Genomic DNA, 17,412 nt, shown 5'->3' on the forward strand with positions numbered 1-17,412 from the left:
TCAGTGTCATTTTCAAGTGCCTTAAGTGCCAATGTTTCCTCCCGGGACAGATTGTAATGCAAGTATTTATCTGCCTCCAATTTCTGAAACTGGGTAGTAACAACCGTAAGAAAGACATCCAACAGAGTATTATCGTTGATTGGAGGATTAGTGGTTGAGGGAGCCCTCAAATCAGTGAAGGGGCCCTCACCCATACCTCGCTGTCCCTCATCCAGTAACTCCTGCAGTACCCTAACATTAACAAGATCCTCCTCCTGAATGCCGAGTTCAGCACACTGTCTCCTGTCATGTGTGCAGAAGAATTTTTTCCATTTCAATTTCCTGATAAACAAATTGAGATCCTTGACCCAGGAAAAAAGATCAAATCTATTGGTTGGGATAAAGGATAAACCCCTCTTGAGAACTGCGGTCTCAGAATGGGATAAAGTTCTCCCAGACAGGTTGATAATTTGCATTTCATCGTCGTGACAAGGGATGCCCAAAATTAGACGTCCCTGGGGTCCCTGTGGAGATAGTCGAGAATGGGGTGGCTTTTGCATAAAAAACCATCCCTAGTAGGAGCCCTCCCCCTCGTTCTCCCTCTTTGTGTGGACCGTAAGGAAGCTTTCCCTTGAGCCCTATTCGTACGGGTAGTCCTCAAAGGATACCTCTGCATGTCCGTATCTGATAGATCGGGCTCAGAAGAGGATAACTCCGTATCTATCTCCTGATGCCCCATCTGTTTAGAACTGAATTCAAAAACTCTGCCTTCCTTAAAATCGGTCGTATCACGAACGTATTGAAAATGCTTACGTTCCTTAATATGTGCAGTGAACTCTTCAATAGCTTGTTGCAGAGTAGTTTCTTTTCTTTCATATTCTGCACTACCAGCGAACTTCTGAACTTGCTCAATTCCGTCCTTAAGCTCCTTAGAGCTGCGTAAAAGCAGATTTTTTTCCTCTTCAAGAAGAATCCCCATAAACCTGAGAGATGAGTCAATTGACTCTTTCTCCCATCTTTTGAGCAATTCAACTGAACGCAGCCTAGCCGCCGGAATCAGAGAGATTCTCAACACTCTTGGTACAATATTATTCTTGAGATAAGTCTCGATAGTCTGGACCTCCCACCATGATCTAATATGATCCTTATATGACTTAGTGAGATGTTTAAATGCACTATTGATACTCAGGTTGTGCGACTGTTGTAGAAAATCACTCTCCGAGAAAACCTCCCTGGCATCACACATCCATCTTTCCATATTGATATCGGCTGTGAGAAAGCCTGCCATCCCCCTTCAGTAAGTATTGTCAAATTAGTCCAAAATAGGTGATGTATAGGTATACGTTTAAATTGTTAGAATACAAATGTTCTGCCTGTATAAACGTTTAAAATAATTATTTATTGATAATTTATTATTAAAATATAGTAGGGCACAGAGTGCCAAAAGATCCAAGTACAGGCGTTGGCAACCAGATCAGGAACGCACAGTAAAGAGTGTGTGAGATAGACAATCAGCATGCGCTCATTGACAAGTGCCTGAAAAGTCAGATGTTAATATCCCACAGCCCCTCTTTAAATGTGCTGGCAAATATTAGTAAAGTCTGATTGCCACAGATTCAAAGGCACACTTCCCAACGCGTTTCTGCACCACATTAGGGGAGCGTCCTCAGGGGTACGAGTTGCCTGATAATTCTCGTATTTATTCACGAAGTGCCGGTCAGCTGATATTCAGCTGTTCAAATTGTATAGCGGCGCATACGAGACACTGATAGCGGTCTAGCGCGCACCGAGGAAACTAGGAAGCTTTAAAGCCCAGGCCCCGCCTCCCAGGCATTGAGTAACGCCGGGCCGAACCAATGGGAGAGTAAGACGTCAACCAGCGACGCCCACCCACAGGTCGGCTCCCTGGTAACTACGCAGCCAATGGAACAGATGCAGAACATATCGTTAGTAACAAGGGGGAGCTACAGGCGGCCAAGCATACATCGCCGATAGCAAAAAGAAAATAAACGCCATGCAATGACAGGGCGATCGAGGGAGCTATTAAACGGCCAAGGCTACAATGAGATAATGCAGCAAAGGAAGCCGTGTGCTCAGTATAGACCACCCAACAATGAAGGAAATGTACATTAGGGCTCATGTACACAGCAACTTCATGTGGTCGGACCTGTATGGTGGCGCACAGACTGCAGTACTGGTAATGTAGACACTCTGTGTGCGCTGTGTGCTCCCCCATAAGCCAAATGTGTATTAGAAAATTACATAAATAACAAGTCCCTTATATATTACTAATACCATAATATCTTCTTTATGGAGCATTTCTATAATAATAATAATATAAAGCTGCAGCAAAATTCCCAGCGTTTACTTTTGCTACATGTGGATGAGTTTTTGAGACTGTAACTATTCACCTGTAGCACTTGTGAATTTTGCCGCGCAGCAAATCTGCAGCGTCTGAATTCAGCTTTATGGCGTAGAATATAGTACTCAAATACTGCAATCATACAGTGCCCAAATAACACTGCCAGACAAGTATTGTCTGCCACACTGTAATGTAATCCATTATCAAGGAATTGCATCTGCATCCTGACCAGTGCCCTTTACTTTTTTTACATGAAGAGTGGGATTGAGTGTTCAAGCAATGGGTGCCCCAGACATCAAGACCAGTGGCGCCCCATTCATTAGTGACAGGTGATGCACCCAGTGTAACTGCACAGGTCGCACACCCCTAAGACAGGCCCTGGATGAACAACATTGGGGAATTTGTTCCCACAGTCTTGTCATGTGTCTCTATAGGAACATTCTGGATGACATCAGATTATAGAATTTCTATAGGTTGTCATTTGCTATAATACTTACATATATACAGTGTATGTCCTAGCATGTCGGCTGTCACTGGTGCCACATATTCAGATGTCATAAATGTCTGTAAAATACATAATGGAATAAACATAAAATAACCCCATATCTAGAATGAATAATAATATATTTACTTTCACACCTTTCATTTTCTATCACAGGACGAGTCAGACATTGAAAACATTTTGTAATGTTAGTGTAAACCCAGGGAACATAACTATAGGGGTGAAGAGGTTGCAGTCACACCCAGGCCCAGGTGTCCATGACTGACATTAGGGGGGGTCACAATGTGGGCAATTTACAAATGCCAATCCCCAATGCCCCCATCTCCTAGAGGAATCCCGATTTTCGCTGCTAGAAACGCGATGTCAGTGAGAGACGCACCAAGGCGGAAAGGCAGCTGCTGAGTTGCCCGGCCGCTTCTAAAACACAAGCAGTGGAAGGGAGCCAGCGCAGCGCCCCATTCCACCTGCTGGAGGGATGCGCCCTATGTAATGGCACAGGTCGCACACCCCTAAGGCCGGCCCTGGCTACTGCTGAGCCTTATTAGGATAATATACGGTAGCTTTTTAAGACTATTTAATTAAATTAGACATCATATTGAAAACGACTGAGAAGTCACATTCCACATTACTGACAGCTGCAATTCTCAGACAATGGTAAGGGTATGTTCACACACTTAACTAAAAAACGTCTCTAAAATACAGAGCTCTTTTCAAGGGAAAACAGCGTCTGATTTTCAGCCATTTTTTAAACCACAAACATTTTTTGAGGCGTTTTTACCAACGTTCTTGGAGCTGTTTTTCTATTGAGACAATGAAAAACGGCTCCAAAAACGGCCGAAGGAGTGAAATGCACTTCTTTTTACAGGGTGTTTTTTATGCGCCGCTTTATCAAACGCCCACGTAAAATGCACCATCGGAAAAAAAAAATGTTTTTCCCATTGAAATCAATGGGCAGATGTTTGGAAGCGTCCAGCCTCCGTATTTTCGGCTGTTTTTCGGGGTGTTTACGGCCAGGAATACGGCTGAAAATAGGCTGTGTAAACATACTCTGATGTACTGAGTTGTAACTTTAATGAGAAAATATGAAACATTGAAATCTGAATGTAAAATGTTCAGTTGTTACTTGCATTAATAGAAACATTTTACTGGAACTTGAACTGTAGAATTAATGATAAAATGCTGCATCTTACCTGTCAATCACACAGTCAATCACAGTCCCGGTCCAGACGTCATTGGCAGAAATTGTAAAAAATATGTAATCCAGCTGCACATAGAACCTAACGGCTAGTACTGTCTATGACATCATCAGTGACATCATAAGCGGCTGCAGTATCTGTTACATCATCTAATTATCTCCTACTGCCTGGATAGACTGTCTGTGCATACACTGGATATAGGCGTTACATGGGACTGCTGTTTATAAACATGGAAGAAAGATACATGTGTGGTTATAGGGGCTACGACTAAGAACATGTAATGTATGAAACGTGTAATCTGTTACTAGATGGATTTTATACAGATGTAGCCATCTTTAACTTGACTCTGATAACTTGTTGCAGCGTGATACTTTCTTGATCCCGCAGCACTCCGTGTTTCAAGTGTGCGTGAGTAGGCTTCCACGCCAATGTGTAAAAAATGGGTACTCAGCACTCCAAGGTATTATGCAATAAGTGATATTTGATTTCACATATAGCGAAAAGTAGTAATCCAAAAATAATGGCGCCATTACCCAACAGCGACCGAGGTCACAAGCGTGTCTAAAGAAGGTTGAATGTATAGACCGAAACGTTAAAATCCTATTTTTGGATTACTACTTTTCGCTATATGTGAAATAAAATATCACTTATTGCATAATACCTCATTTGTTGCAGCATGATATCACACAACAAAAGCCATTGAAAAAGTCAAGATAAGGGATTGTTTATTTAATGCGTTAAAAGTCAAGGTAAAGACGGCAACATCTGAACTAATAAAGGATACATTTTATTGAATTTCGTTTTAGGCTACATTCACACAACAGTAAAAAATGTCCGCTTTCAGAACAATGATGTTCTATGGGTATATTCACACGGCCTTTTTTTAACCACCCGTGAATATTGGCCGTCAAAAAATAGAACATGTCCTATTTTTGGCCGCTTTCACGGCCAGACGGCCCCCATAGAAGTCAATGGATCAATTTTTAACGGCCGTCAATACATGTAACAGCCGTTAAAAACGGTTCTGTGATTTGTGGATTCAAGAGCCAAGGGAACTATTGGCTCCCTTGCTGGTAATCGGCGGCGCAATGACACATACTCACCGTTGCAGCGCCGTCCTCTACAGGTGTGGTCTCTAGTCTCATGGGTTCTGCGAAGGTGACGAAATGACGTCCTCTCGTCGCCTTCGCAGAACCAGTGAGACTAGAGATCACTCGTGACATAGACGGTCATACATCGGTGAGTATGTAGGGCATTCAGGCGGACAAAAATTACGGATATTGTTGCGCTCACTACTATGGTAGCATGGCGCTAGTACAGGGGACATTGTTGTCTACTGTAGCAAATTTTTCGGCACGGTCCTGAATTTACAGAGAGAGTCCCGGAAGATTACCACAGGGAGGGGGGGTGTGGTGCTTTCTCCGGAGAGGTGTCTGTGTCATCATCTACAGGGGGGCTGTGTGCCATCGTCTACAGGGGGCTGTGTGCCATCGTCTACAAGGGGGCTGTGTGCCATCATCTACATGGGGCGGTGTGCCATCATCTACAGGGGGGCTGTGTGCCATCATCTACAGGGGGGCTGTGTGCCATCATCTACAGGGGGGCTGTGTGACATCATCTACAGGGAGGCTGTGAGCCATCATCTACAGGGGGTCTGTGTGCCATCATCTACAGGGGGTCTGTGTGCCATCATCTACAGGGGGTCTGTGTTTCATCATCTACAGGGGGTCTGTGTGGCATCATATACAGGGGGTCCGTGTGCCATCATCTACAGGGGGGCTGTGTGGCATTATCTACAGGGGGGCTGTGAAACAATCATGACAATGACCTTTGTTTGGGTGTTTTCAGGGGGTTGGGACAAAAGAAGCCAGACAAATGAAATTCATCAGTTTTTTTAACGGCCATGAAAAACGGATGCAAAATGGATGTCAAACGGCCATTAAAAATGGACAGACGGACTGGAAGTGTATAAAAATTTGCAGACACAATGATGCAAAACGGCCATGAAAAACTGACAGTTGATCAGTTTTTGTTTTTTTTGTCAAACTTTGTTTATTGTTTTTTTCCACATTTTTTAACATACATGTTATAAAATACAATTCGGATGAATCATTTGTACTAGAGATACATATAATTCCATTGTTAATTACATAACCCTTTAATACCTTTTGTGACAACATCATACAAGATTCCCCTATTCCATTTAAATTTGCATCCAATATTTCTCTTTTACTTCTCTACTTCTTAACTTTCCATCAACCGATCCACATATTGTCTCTGTATTGGTGTTATGACTCCTTACCATTGGTAGACACATCATTCGATCTCATTACTACTTTGTATGGCGATGAGACCTACAGATACCCACTGTTTCATTCCTCTAAGCATTCCATATATCCCTTTGTATCATTTAGGAAGTTCAACCAAGGTTGCCAAATACTATAGTATTTACCTACGTTTCTTAAGGCCAGATAGCTAAGTTCCTCTAGTCTCGACATTTGAGCTATTTTGTTTAATATTGGGTAATTGATGGGGAGGTTGTCTTCCTCCAATTTAGCGGTATCAAAGCCTTTGCTGCTAAAACTAATTGTGGCCACAGTTTCTCCCGTGAATGACCTGAGGGGTTGACAGAGTGAAGGTTCAGCAGTAAATAGGTAAGTGTTAAAGTCTGTGCTGTGGGGCAAATAATTGTCAGAATTCGTTGTACTTTTCTCCAAAAGGATTGAATATTTGTACACTCCCACCAGATGTGCGTATATGTTCCTACCTGTTGGTTACATCTCCAGCAAAGGGGAGATATCGTTGGGTCTATACGATGCAATAGTTCCGGCGTTTTGTACCATCTAGTGACTAATTTATAGGAGGTTTCTTGTAGGTTTATGCATCTAGAGGGCCCGCTGCTGGATTTATAGATATATTGTATTTCCGCCTTTGTAAATTGAACCTTCAGCTCTTTCTCCCATGATAAGATATGTGGTAAATCGCTCTTTCCCTTCATGGAAGCTAGCTTCTTATATAGTAAGGAGAGGGATTTCGGTATTGGTGTTGCTGAGGACAGCAGTGACTCAAACCATGTCAGTGGTCTGATAACAAAGCCATGTTTTACCAGAAATTTATAGTTTGAGAGCAGTTGTAAGTACTCCAGATAATGTACAGGGTGGGCCATTTATATGGATACACCTAAATAAAATGGGAATGGTTGGTGATATTAACTTCCTGTTTGTGGCACATTAGTATATGGGAGGGGGGAAACTTTTCAAGCTGGGTGTTGACCATGGCGGCCATTTTGAAGTCAGCCATTTTGTATCCAACTTTCGTTTTTTCAATGGGAAGAGGGTCATGTGACACATCAAACTTATCGAGAATTTCTCAAGAAAAACAATGGTGTGCTTGGTTTTAATGTTACTTTATTTTCTCATGAGTTATTTACAAGCTTCTCTTGGTTTACAGCCATTGACATGTCACAGAGGTTAACACGTGAGGAGTGGATAGAAATTGTGTTGATGTCTGGTGAACGCAGTACCCGGGTCATTGCAGCAGATTTCAATGCAAGACACCCTACGATACCACCCATCTCCCATGCTACAGTTTGCAAACTGCTTGTCAAGTTTCGTGAAACTGGTTCAGTGTTGGATTTGCCCAAATGTGGACGCATGAAAACTGTCACTAATGAAGAAACATCAGTGGCTGTCCTAGCTTCATTCAGCAAGAGCCTACAGCGTAGCACTCGCCGCATGTCACTGGAGAGTGGCATCAGTCGAACATCCCTTCGGCGGATATTAGCTACTCACAAATGGCACCCTTACAAACTCTAGCTGCTGCAGCATCTCAACGAGGATGACCCAGATCGGCGCACTGAATTTGCAGAATGGGCAAAACAAAAATTGGAACAGGATCCTCAGTTTACACAGAACATTTTGTTCAGTGATGAGGCAAACTTTTATGTAAATGGTGAAGTTAACAAACAAAACCATCGCTATTGGTCTGACACTAACCCACATTGGATAGATCCCTCCAAGACTGTTGGAACACAAAAATTGATGGTATGGTGTGGTATATTGGGTACAAAGATAGTGGGGCCATTCTTCATCAATGGAAACCTCAAGGCCACGGGATATCTGAAATTGCTACATGATGATGTGTTTCCCTCTTTATGCACTGAAGCTGGCACGTTCCCTGAGTTTTTCTAGCAAGATGGTGCACCACCACATTATGGGTGTCAGGTCCGGGCATTGCTAGATAAACAGTTTCCTGGAAAGTGGATTGGTCGTCGTGGGCCAGTTGAATGGCTCCCTAGGTCTCCCGATCTGACCCCCTTAGTTTTATCTTTGGGGTCATCTGAAGGCAATTGTCTATGCTGTGAAGATACGAGATGTGCAGCAACTGAAACTACGGATACTGGAAGCCTGTGCTAGCATTTCTTCTGCGGTGTTGCTATCAGTGTGTGAAGAGTGGGAGAAGAGGGTTGCATTGACAATCCAACACAATGGACAGCACTTTGAACACATTTTATAAGTGGTCAGAAACTTGTAAATAACTCATGAAAGAATAAATTAACGTTAAAACCAAGCACACCATTGTTTTTCTTGTAAAATTCTCAATAAGTTTGATGTGTCACATGACCCTCTTCCCATTGAAAAAACTAAAGTTGGATACAAAATGGCCGACTTCAAAATGGCCGCCATGGTCAACACCCAGCTTGAAAAGTTTCCCCCCTCCCATATACTAATGTGCCACAAACAGGAAGTTAATATCACCAACCATTCCAATTTAATTTAGGTGTATCCATATAAATGGCCCACCCTGTATTCTCATTTGAGGGTATTTACCTCTAATGTACTCTAATGAGGGAAATTTATCCATGTGTACAATGTTTCCTAAGGCCACTTCTCTCAATTCTGATCCCATGCAGATATGAGCCCCTTCCCTCTTCTCTTTAAGCCCTAATAGATCACCTAGTGTTGTCAGTAATGTAGGAGTGTGACAAACATCTTCTTCTAGTGACAACTTTTTCCATACAGCTAATACCGCTTTTGTGAGGATATTAGTGGTTGTATCATTCATGCCAGGCAACACTGACCGTATTAACCTCTGAGTTAAAGGCCTACCACTCACCTCTTCTTCTATATATACATATAGTTTGTGTCGTGTTACCCCATACCAGTCTAGTATTCTGTTCATCTGAGTAGCTTGGTAGAAGGTTTGGAGGTCTGTGAAATTTATTCCCCCTAGTGCTTTTGGTCTAATCAAGGTTTTGAACGCCAGCCGATGTCCCCTTCCGCCCCATATGTATCTTAGCAGTTTCTTGTTAATGTTATGAAAGTATTTTTGTCTTAGGTAAATTGGCATTGTCTGTATCAGGTAGGTTATTTTGGGAATTATGAACATTTTTATTAGGTTACATCTGCCTAGCCAGGATATATATGGTAATTTCCAATTCGTCAGTATACTCTCAATTTGTGAGATCAAGGGTTTATAGTTCATTGAAAACCATGAGTCCGGGGAAGGTGCAATCTGTATGCCCAAATACTTAATCGAGTTTAATGACCATTTAAATGGGGACGAAAGCTGGGTCTCCGCTACCACCTCTTCAGAGCACGTGATGTTCAATGCAACCGACTTATCTGGGTTAATTTTAAAGTTAGAGATTCCTTCAAATTTGACAAACATGTCGGCCAGTATGGGGAATGAGATTTGTGGGTTTGAGGTTAATATCAAGAGATCATCAGCGAAGGATGCCGTCAGGTGTACTCTGCCCCCAATCTCCACCCCTTGAATCTGTTTGCATTGACGAACTTGTTGAATCATCGTTTCAATAGCTAAGACAAATAAAAGAGGCGATAGCGGACAACCCTGTCTCGTTCCATTCATAATCCGAAAAGGGGGGGATAGGATACCATTCACTCTAACCTTTGCTGAAGGACAGGCGTATAAGGCCATAATTTGCTTAATCATGAGTTCCGGTAAGCCAAATTTGTGAAGTGTTTTGACCATAAAAGTACAATCTACGCGGTCAAATGCCTTTTCGGCGTTGGTAGATAACAGTGCCAAGGGAATTTTACGTCTACGAGCCAGCTGTATCAGATGTAGTACTCTCAGTGTGTTGTCTCTTCCCTCCCTCCCCGCTACAATCCCCACTTGCTCCATATTGACCAAATTCGGTATCAGCAGCCTCAGTCTATTAACGATGATTTTAGCATAAATTTTTATATCTACATTTAGTAATGATATCGGTCTGTAACTACTACAAAGAGCCGGGTCTTTTTCAGCTTTGGGGATTATAGAGATGTGTGCCTCTAAAGTCTGACGGGTAAACCCACTACCCTCAGACATTGAGTTATATGTCGAAACCATATGTGACAAAAGCAATTCTTGAAAGGTTTTGTAGTATACCGCTGGGAGCCCATCAGGTCCCGGGCTCTTCCCCAGAGGCATACCTTTCAAGGCCTCTTCTACTTCCGTGGGAGAGAAGGGTCGAGACAACACTTCTCTCTGATTGTCGTCTAGCCTAGGAAGATTTATATTCTCCAAAAAATTATCTATTTCTTCGCTTCGCTGTGCAAATTGTTCCCCGGATTCCTGTGCTCTTATCCCATATAAAGCCTCATAGTAGGTTTTAAATTGTTGTGCAATATTTTCTGTTGTTGTGTGTATTTTCCCATTTTCTGTCTTGATTGTTCTAATATAGGCTTGGTCCTGTCGTTTTTTAGCCATTAGGGCCATGAGTTTTGACCCCCTATTCCCGTGAAGGTACACTGCATGTTTGGAGTTTAAATATGCTTTGGAGGCTCTTAAGTTAAGTATCTGCTTGAGGTGTTCTCGTTGTGTAACTAACTCTCTTTGGGTCTTTGCTGCCAAGGATAATTTATGTTGTCCTTCTAACTCTAAAATTTTCCTCATAGTCTCATCTATTTCCTGCATATGAATCTTTTTAGCACGAGAGCCAATAGAAATGAACTCACCCCTAATTACTGTCTTGTGTGCCTCCCATGTGTTAGCCAGTGATATATCTTCATTTATATTTTCTTTAAAATAGTGACTAAGGCTATCTGAAATCCTCTGTGTGTGTACCGAGGACCTCAGTAGTGTTTCATTTAATCTCCAGACATTTGACGATTTGGGTAGAGACATTACCTTAAAGCCCATAACCACCGGGGCATGATCTGATACTACAATTTGTTTAATTGTTATTGCGGACACCTTAGTGAGCTGTGGGGCTTGAACAAATATATAGTCCAGCCGTTGATAGGACTGATGGGGCGCAGAAAAGTGTGTATAGTCTTTAACCGTTGGGTGAAACGACCTCCATGTGTCTCTCAATTGTAGGTCTGCTAGTGTTTTTTGTAGCAATCTAAGACTCCTATACGATTGCTGTGAGCTACCTTTGGACGAATCTAGCAATGGCTCTAGAGTGACATTTAAATCACCTCCTAAAATACATATCCCATGTTGGAACAGCTTCAGTTGTTTCAAAGTGGTTACCAACCATTTGACTTGTTGAGTGTTTGGCGCATAAATGTTCGCAAACGTGATTGGTGTATTCGCAATCAAGCCTTTAACAAAGAGGAATCTCCCTTCTGCATCAGAAAGCTGTGATATATATGTAAAGGGCACTGATTTTTTGATAGCTATTGATACACCACATTTTTTTAAATCAGGGTGTTGTGAATGAAACCACTTGTTGAAGTATGTTGTGGATAGCTGGGGCATTTTCCTCTTTGTCAAGTGCGTTTCTTGCAACATCGCCACGTCTGTGTTCTGAGATCTCAGGATCTGGAAAAGTCTAGATCGCTTTGTTGGTGAATTCATCCCTTTTACATTCCATGTTGTTACGTGTATGTCGGACATATTTGGTGTAAGTTTAGCAATGTGTTGTACAAGATCAATAACAATATCCTATACAAGTACAGTGGATTACTTAAATAGGTATTTCACAATACGTGATGAACCAGGAGAGGAGAGCATAGAATAAACTGAGCTAAATACACAAAACCTTCAAAAGTGCAGATATTGACCATATATGGCGTAACTCCTCGCGTCTAACTCAAATTTAAAAATTAAACATTAAACATTCCTGCGTAATATTTTAGAAACATTTCGAAAACACGCATTCCAGGTAAGGATACGAGTATCTCTTCAAGAAGTCTTCTCTGGGTCAACTTCTGTTTGGGTGGAAAGTCTCTTCCTACTGTTATGTCCCCGCGCCGTTATTCCTGATGCAGTGATGGTAGGGATCGGGGGTCTCGGAAGCGATGCGACATCCACGATTTGAAGCCAGGACAACGGTCGTTGCGAGTCCATGCCAAGCTCATTGTATAAAGGTGTTAAGTCATCCGGACATCTTATGGTTTTCATAGCCCCATTTATTCCGAAGGCGATCCCAAAAGGAAATAACCATCTGTACTGGATACCTTTGGCTCTTAAAGCTTCCGTCAACGGTTTTAGTTGTCGTCTTTTGTTCATAGTAACTGGAGAGATGTCTTGAAATATTGTGTAATTATAGCCATTGTACATTAACGTATGAGCTTCTCTGGCTGCTCGGAGAATTTTATCTCTGTGTGATGAGTTTAAAAGTCGGCAGATAACATCTCTTGGAGGGTCTCCATCCTTTGGCTTTGGCCTCAGCGCCCTGTGCGCTCTTTCTACTACTAGAGTGCCGCCTTGGTCGTCTGGTATTAACACTTGTAACATTTTGCTTACTGTCGACAGGATTTCAGTTGGCATGACCGTCTCTGGAATACCTTTTATTCGCAAGTTGTTTCTCCGCCCCCTATTATATTGATCCTCTACATAGGAGAGAATACTATTGAAATGAATTAGGCAGTTCTCCATTGCGGTAGTTGTTGCTGCACTGTGCGTTATCAATTTGCTTTGGGTTTCCTCTAGTACTTCGACCCTCTTGTGCATTTGTCGCACCTCTTGCTTGAAGTCTACAAGTTCTTTCAGAACCGGTTTCAAAGCGTTTTCAATTATCTTTTGCATTGCCGCTGTGGATATATTTATTGAACCAGCACCTCTTGGAGCTTCCTCATCTGAACTCTCATCTGAAGATTCTAACTGATCTACTTGTTGGGAGGGCACTTGCTCACTTTTGCGGCCTTCTTTTTTCGATGTAGGAGATTTTTTATGTAGGAATTTATCCATATCTGTCTGTCCTTTTTTCTTCTGTTTGGGGGTGTCCCAGCTATCCATTTTATGTCCTCTGACCATTTTTGAACGCTATGTTTGGTAAGACTCAAAGTATACGTCTTGTGCTTGTCCACCAGTTTCTCCTCTCCTAGTTTCACTTCTCAGACTGGTTCCATTATATAAATAGTTCCAATTTGGGAAAAAATTGGGCCTATGACCCTAATAGGTGTTTTATATCAGTGTTCGTATTAGAGGCTTGAGTAGTCCTCAAGAAAAATTTGAGCTATGCCCATATTCCCAGGTGTATACACAGTCCCGCTTGTGTCAATCACTGCTGCTATGTAGCCTCTCTCACCCGTTTACTCCTGTGTGCGCCTGTGTTGCTAATTGAGGTCCTGGTCTCACAGTACCAACAGGCCTCCGTCGCAGGGTTACAGTCTTGTAATATATAGGTATAGTAGTGAGTGAGTAGGTAAACCCCACCAAGTCTGTTTACTCACGGCTCAGCAGAGATCTCCTTCCGTCCAACTTATGCTGATATCTTAAGTTGTTGCAGTAGCGGTGTAATGGCGGCGTAATGGCGTCGTACTCGCGATGATAACGCCGTCTCCTTCCCACCTCAAAAGCTGCTGTGTGAGAGCAATGCAGCAGGCTTTCATTCCCACTGCCTGGCAGTAGTAATCCGTCTCCGTGTTCCGGTATTCTCCGGTAACACTCTCCGATGTGCTATCCGGAGGGGGAGAGTTCTGGGGGAGAGGGTTGCTAGTAGGAGAGTTCTCCTCGTGTCGGCTACTCTTATCGCAGGCCTGTGGCTGGTCTCGTGTTACCACGCCACCTTCTCCAGCCGTCTGATTTTTACCTCTTATCACTCCTGATGTCCTCACCGTAAGTGTCAGATGGATCAGGGTGAGATCTATTCTGCTAAGTCGGTATAATCTGGTATTTGTCCTCAGTCACCGGGAGAGCTCTCCTTTCACACGTCCATCTTGTTCAGCGCGCTAGCAGTTGATCAGTTTTTAATGGCCATTTTTTTTCACTGTCGTGTGAATGTAGCCTAAGTTCTGGATCGTCTCCATTTTAATGGATAAAGTTACCGGACAATTATCCGCCCACCGAGAGTTTATTGGACACATGGAAGGCCTGGTGAGCAGATGAACTTCTTGTTTCTTTGTTTGGAGTCGTGTACAGATATAGCAATCCTTATCCTGACTCTGATAACTTGCTGCAGCGTGATAATTTATCACTTAAGTCACTGAAAACCATTGAAAAAGTGAAATTGTTAGGGATCTGCCAGGTACTACGTCTAGGTATACTCCTGGGATTAATCAATCCACACCTGAGGCCAGACCTGTTCGACTGACACCGTCTCCCACCAACCAGGGTGGCAGGCTCAGGAGTGGGAGAGCCTATCGCGGCCTGGTCAGTCGGAGTTAGCTCCGCCCCCTGTCCTTTATTACCTGCTGTGTTCTCCTCCTCAGTGATTGTAATTCTTTTGGATTCCTGGCCCCACTGCTGCTTGCTCCAGCCTGCTTCTGCCGTGCTTCTGCCTTGCTGCTGTTCTGCTTAACCCGCTTTGCCTCCGGCTTGCTTCCTCCTCCGTGCTCACTTGGGTATACTCCACTTCATCCTGGTCCTGACAACTCATTCTCCTCGCGGCGTTCCGTGGGCTACTGCCCCTTCCCTTGCGTGTTCCCTGTTTGTTCTCCCGTGCACTTAGACAGCGTAGGGACCGCCGCCCAGTTGTACCCCGTCGCCTAGGGCGGGTCGTTGCAAGTAGGCAGGGACAGGGCGGTGGGTAGATTAGGGCTCACTTTCCCTTCACCTCCTTCCTACCATTACATAATTACAAGCCCCTTACCTAGTCTACCATTTCCCCTACGCTGATGCTATCATGGACCCCCTTGAGACCCTGACCCAGCAGATGCAGGGCCTCTCCCTACAGGTCCAGGCCCTGGCCCAGAGGGTCAACCAGGGTGACGCTGCCGTAGTAGTTCCCCTCACCTCACCTCTAGAACCCGACCTCAAGTTACCTGACCGGTTCTCAGGGGACCGTAAGACGTTTCTCTCCTTCCGGGAGAGTTGCAGACTGTATTTCCGCCTTAAACCCCACTCCTCAGGTTCCGAGAACCAGCGGGTGGGTATCATCATATCCCGACTCCAGGAAGGGCCCCAAGAGTGGGCCTTCTCCTTGGCTCCTGACGCCCCTGAACTTTCCTCTGTTGATCGCTTTTTCTCTGCCCTCGGACTCATTTACGACGAGACTGACAGGACTGCTTTAGCCGAGAGTCAGCTGGTGACCTTACGTCAGGGTAGGAGACCGGTTGAGGAGTACTGTTCTGATTTTAGAAAGTGGTGCGTAGCTTCTCGGTGGAACGATCCAGCCCTAAGGTGCCAGTTTAGGTTAGGATTATCTGACGCCCTGAAGGATCTGCTGGTTAGTTACCCCTCTTCTGACTCCCTTGACCAGGTTATGGCCCTAGCAGTACGACTTGACCGACGTCTCAGGGAACGTGCTCCCCTCTGACTTTTCTGCGATTCCCCCCGAGGTCCCGTCTCCTCGCCCCTCCACGGAGGACTCGGAGGTACCTATGCAACTCGGGGCCTCCATGTCCCCTCGACAACGTAGGGAGTTTCGCAGAATGAATGGTCTCTGCTTCTACTGTGGGGACGACAAGCATCTTCTGAACACCTGTCCCAGGCGCAAGAATAAAAAGCCGGAAAACTTCCGCGCCTAAGTGATCATCGGGGAGGTCACTTGGGCGCACAGGTATTTCCCGTTAATGTGAAACGCAATTAAATTCTGCTTCCCTTTCAGGTCTCGTTTGCTGGCCGGTCTGCCACTGGCAGTGCCTTCGTGGATTCTGGCTCATCTGCTAATATCATGTCTGTGGAATTTGCTATGTCTCTAAAAATGCCTTTTATTGATTTACCTTATCCTATCCCTGTAGTAGGTATCGACTCAACTCCCCTTGCTAATGGTTATTTTACTCAGCATACTCCTGTTTTTGAACTCCTGGTTGGCTCCATGCATTTGGAGCAGTGCTCTGTACTGGTGATGCAGGGATTATCGTCTGATCTGGTATTAGGTCTTCCCTGGTTGCAGTTGCATAATCCCACGTTTGATTGGAATACTGGGGATCTCACCAAATGGGCTAGTGAATGTCTTATGTCATGTCTTTCTGTTAACTCTATTTCTCCCTGGGAGGAGGTAAACACGCTTCCTGAGTTTGTTCAGGACTTCGCCGATGTGTTTTCTAAGGAGGCCTCCGAGGTGTTGCCCCCCCATAGAGATTACGATTGCGCCATCGATTTGGTGCCTGGTGCCAAGCTTCCTAAGGGTAGGATATTTAATCTTTCATGTCCTGAACGTGAAGCTATGAGGGTGTATATCCAAGAATGCCTGGCCAAGGGTTTCATTCGCCCCTCGACTTCTCCTGTAGGTGCTGGCTTCTTCTTTGTGGGGAAGAAGGATGGTGGTCTTAGGCCGTGCATTGATTATCGTAACCTGAATAAGGTCACCGTAAGGAACCAGTACCCACTTCCTTTGATTCCGGATCTTTTTAATCAGGTTCAGGGAGCCCAATGGTTTTCTAAGTTCGATCTACGGGGGGCATATAACCTTATCCGCATCAAAGAGGGGGATGAGTGGAAAACTGCGTTCAACACACCCGAGGGTCATTTCAAATACCTGGTCATGCCCTTTGAGTTGTGTAATGCCCCTGCTGTCTTCCAGAATTTTATTAATGAAATCCTGAGAGATTACCTGGGTAATTTTCTTGTTGTGTACCTTGATGACATACTGGTGTTTTCCAAGGACTGGTCCTCCCACGTGGAGCATGTCAGGAAGGTGCTCCAGGTCCTTCTGGAGAATAATCTGTTTGCTAAGACTGAAAAATGTGTCTTTGGGGTACAGGAGATACCATTTTTAGGGCAAATCCTCACTCCTCATGAATTCCGCATGGACCCTGCCAAGGTTCAGGCTGTGGCGGAATGGGTCCAACCTGCCTCCCTTAAGGCGTTACAGTGTTTTTTAGGGTTCACCAACTATTACAGGAGATTTATTGCCAACTTCTCGGTCGTCGCTAAGCCTCTTACGGACCTTACTCGCAAGGGTGCTGACCTTACTCGCAAGGGTGCTGATGTCCTCCATTGGCCCCCTGAGGCCGTCCAGGCCTTTGAGACCCTCAAGAAGTGCTTTATCTCGGCCCCCGTGCTGATTCAGCCCAACCAAGAGGAGCCATTTA

This window comes from Rhinoderma darwinii, chromosome 2 (genome assembly GCF_050947455.1).
Source record: "Rhinoderma darwinii isolate aRhiDar2 chromosome 2, aRhiDar2.hap1, whole genome shotgun sequence".
NCBI classification, from domain to species: domain Eukaryota; kingdom Metazoa; phylum Chordata; class Amphibia; order Anura; family Rhinodermatidae; genus Rhinoderma; species Rhinoderma darwinii.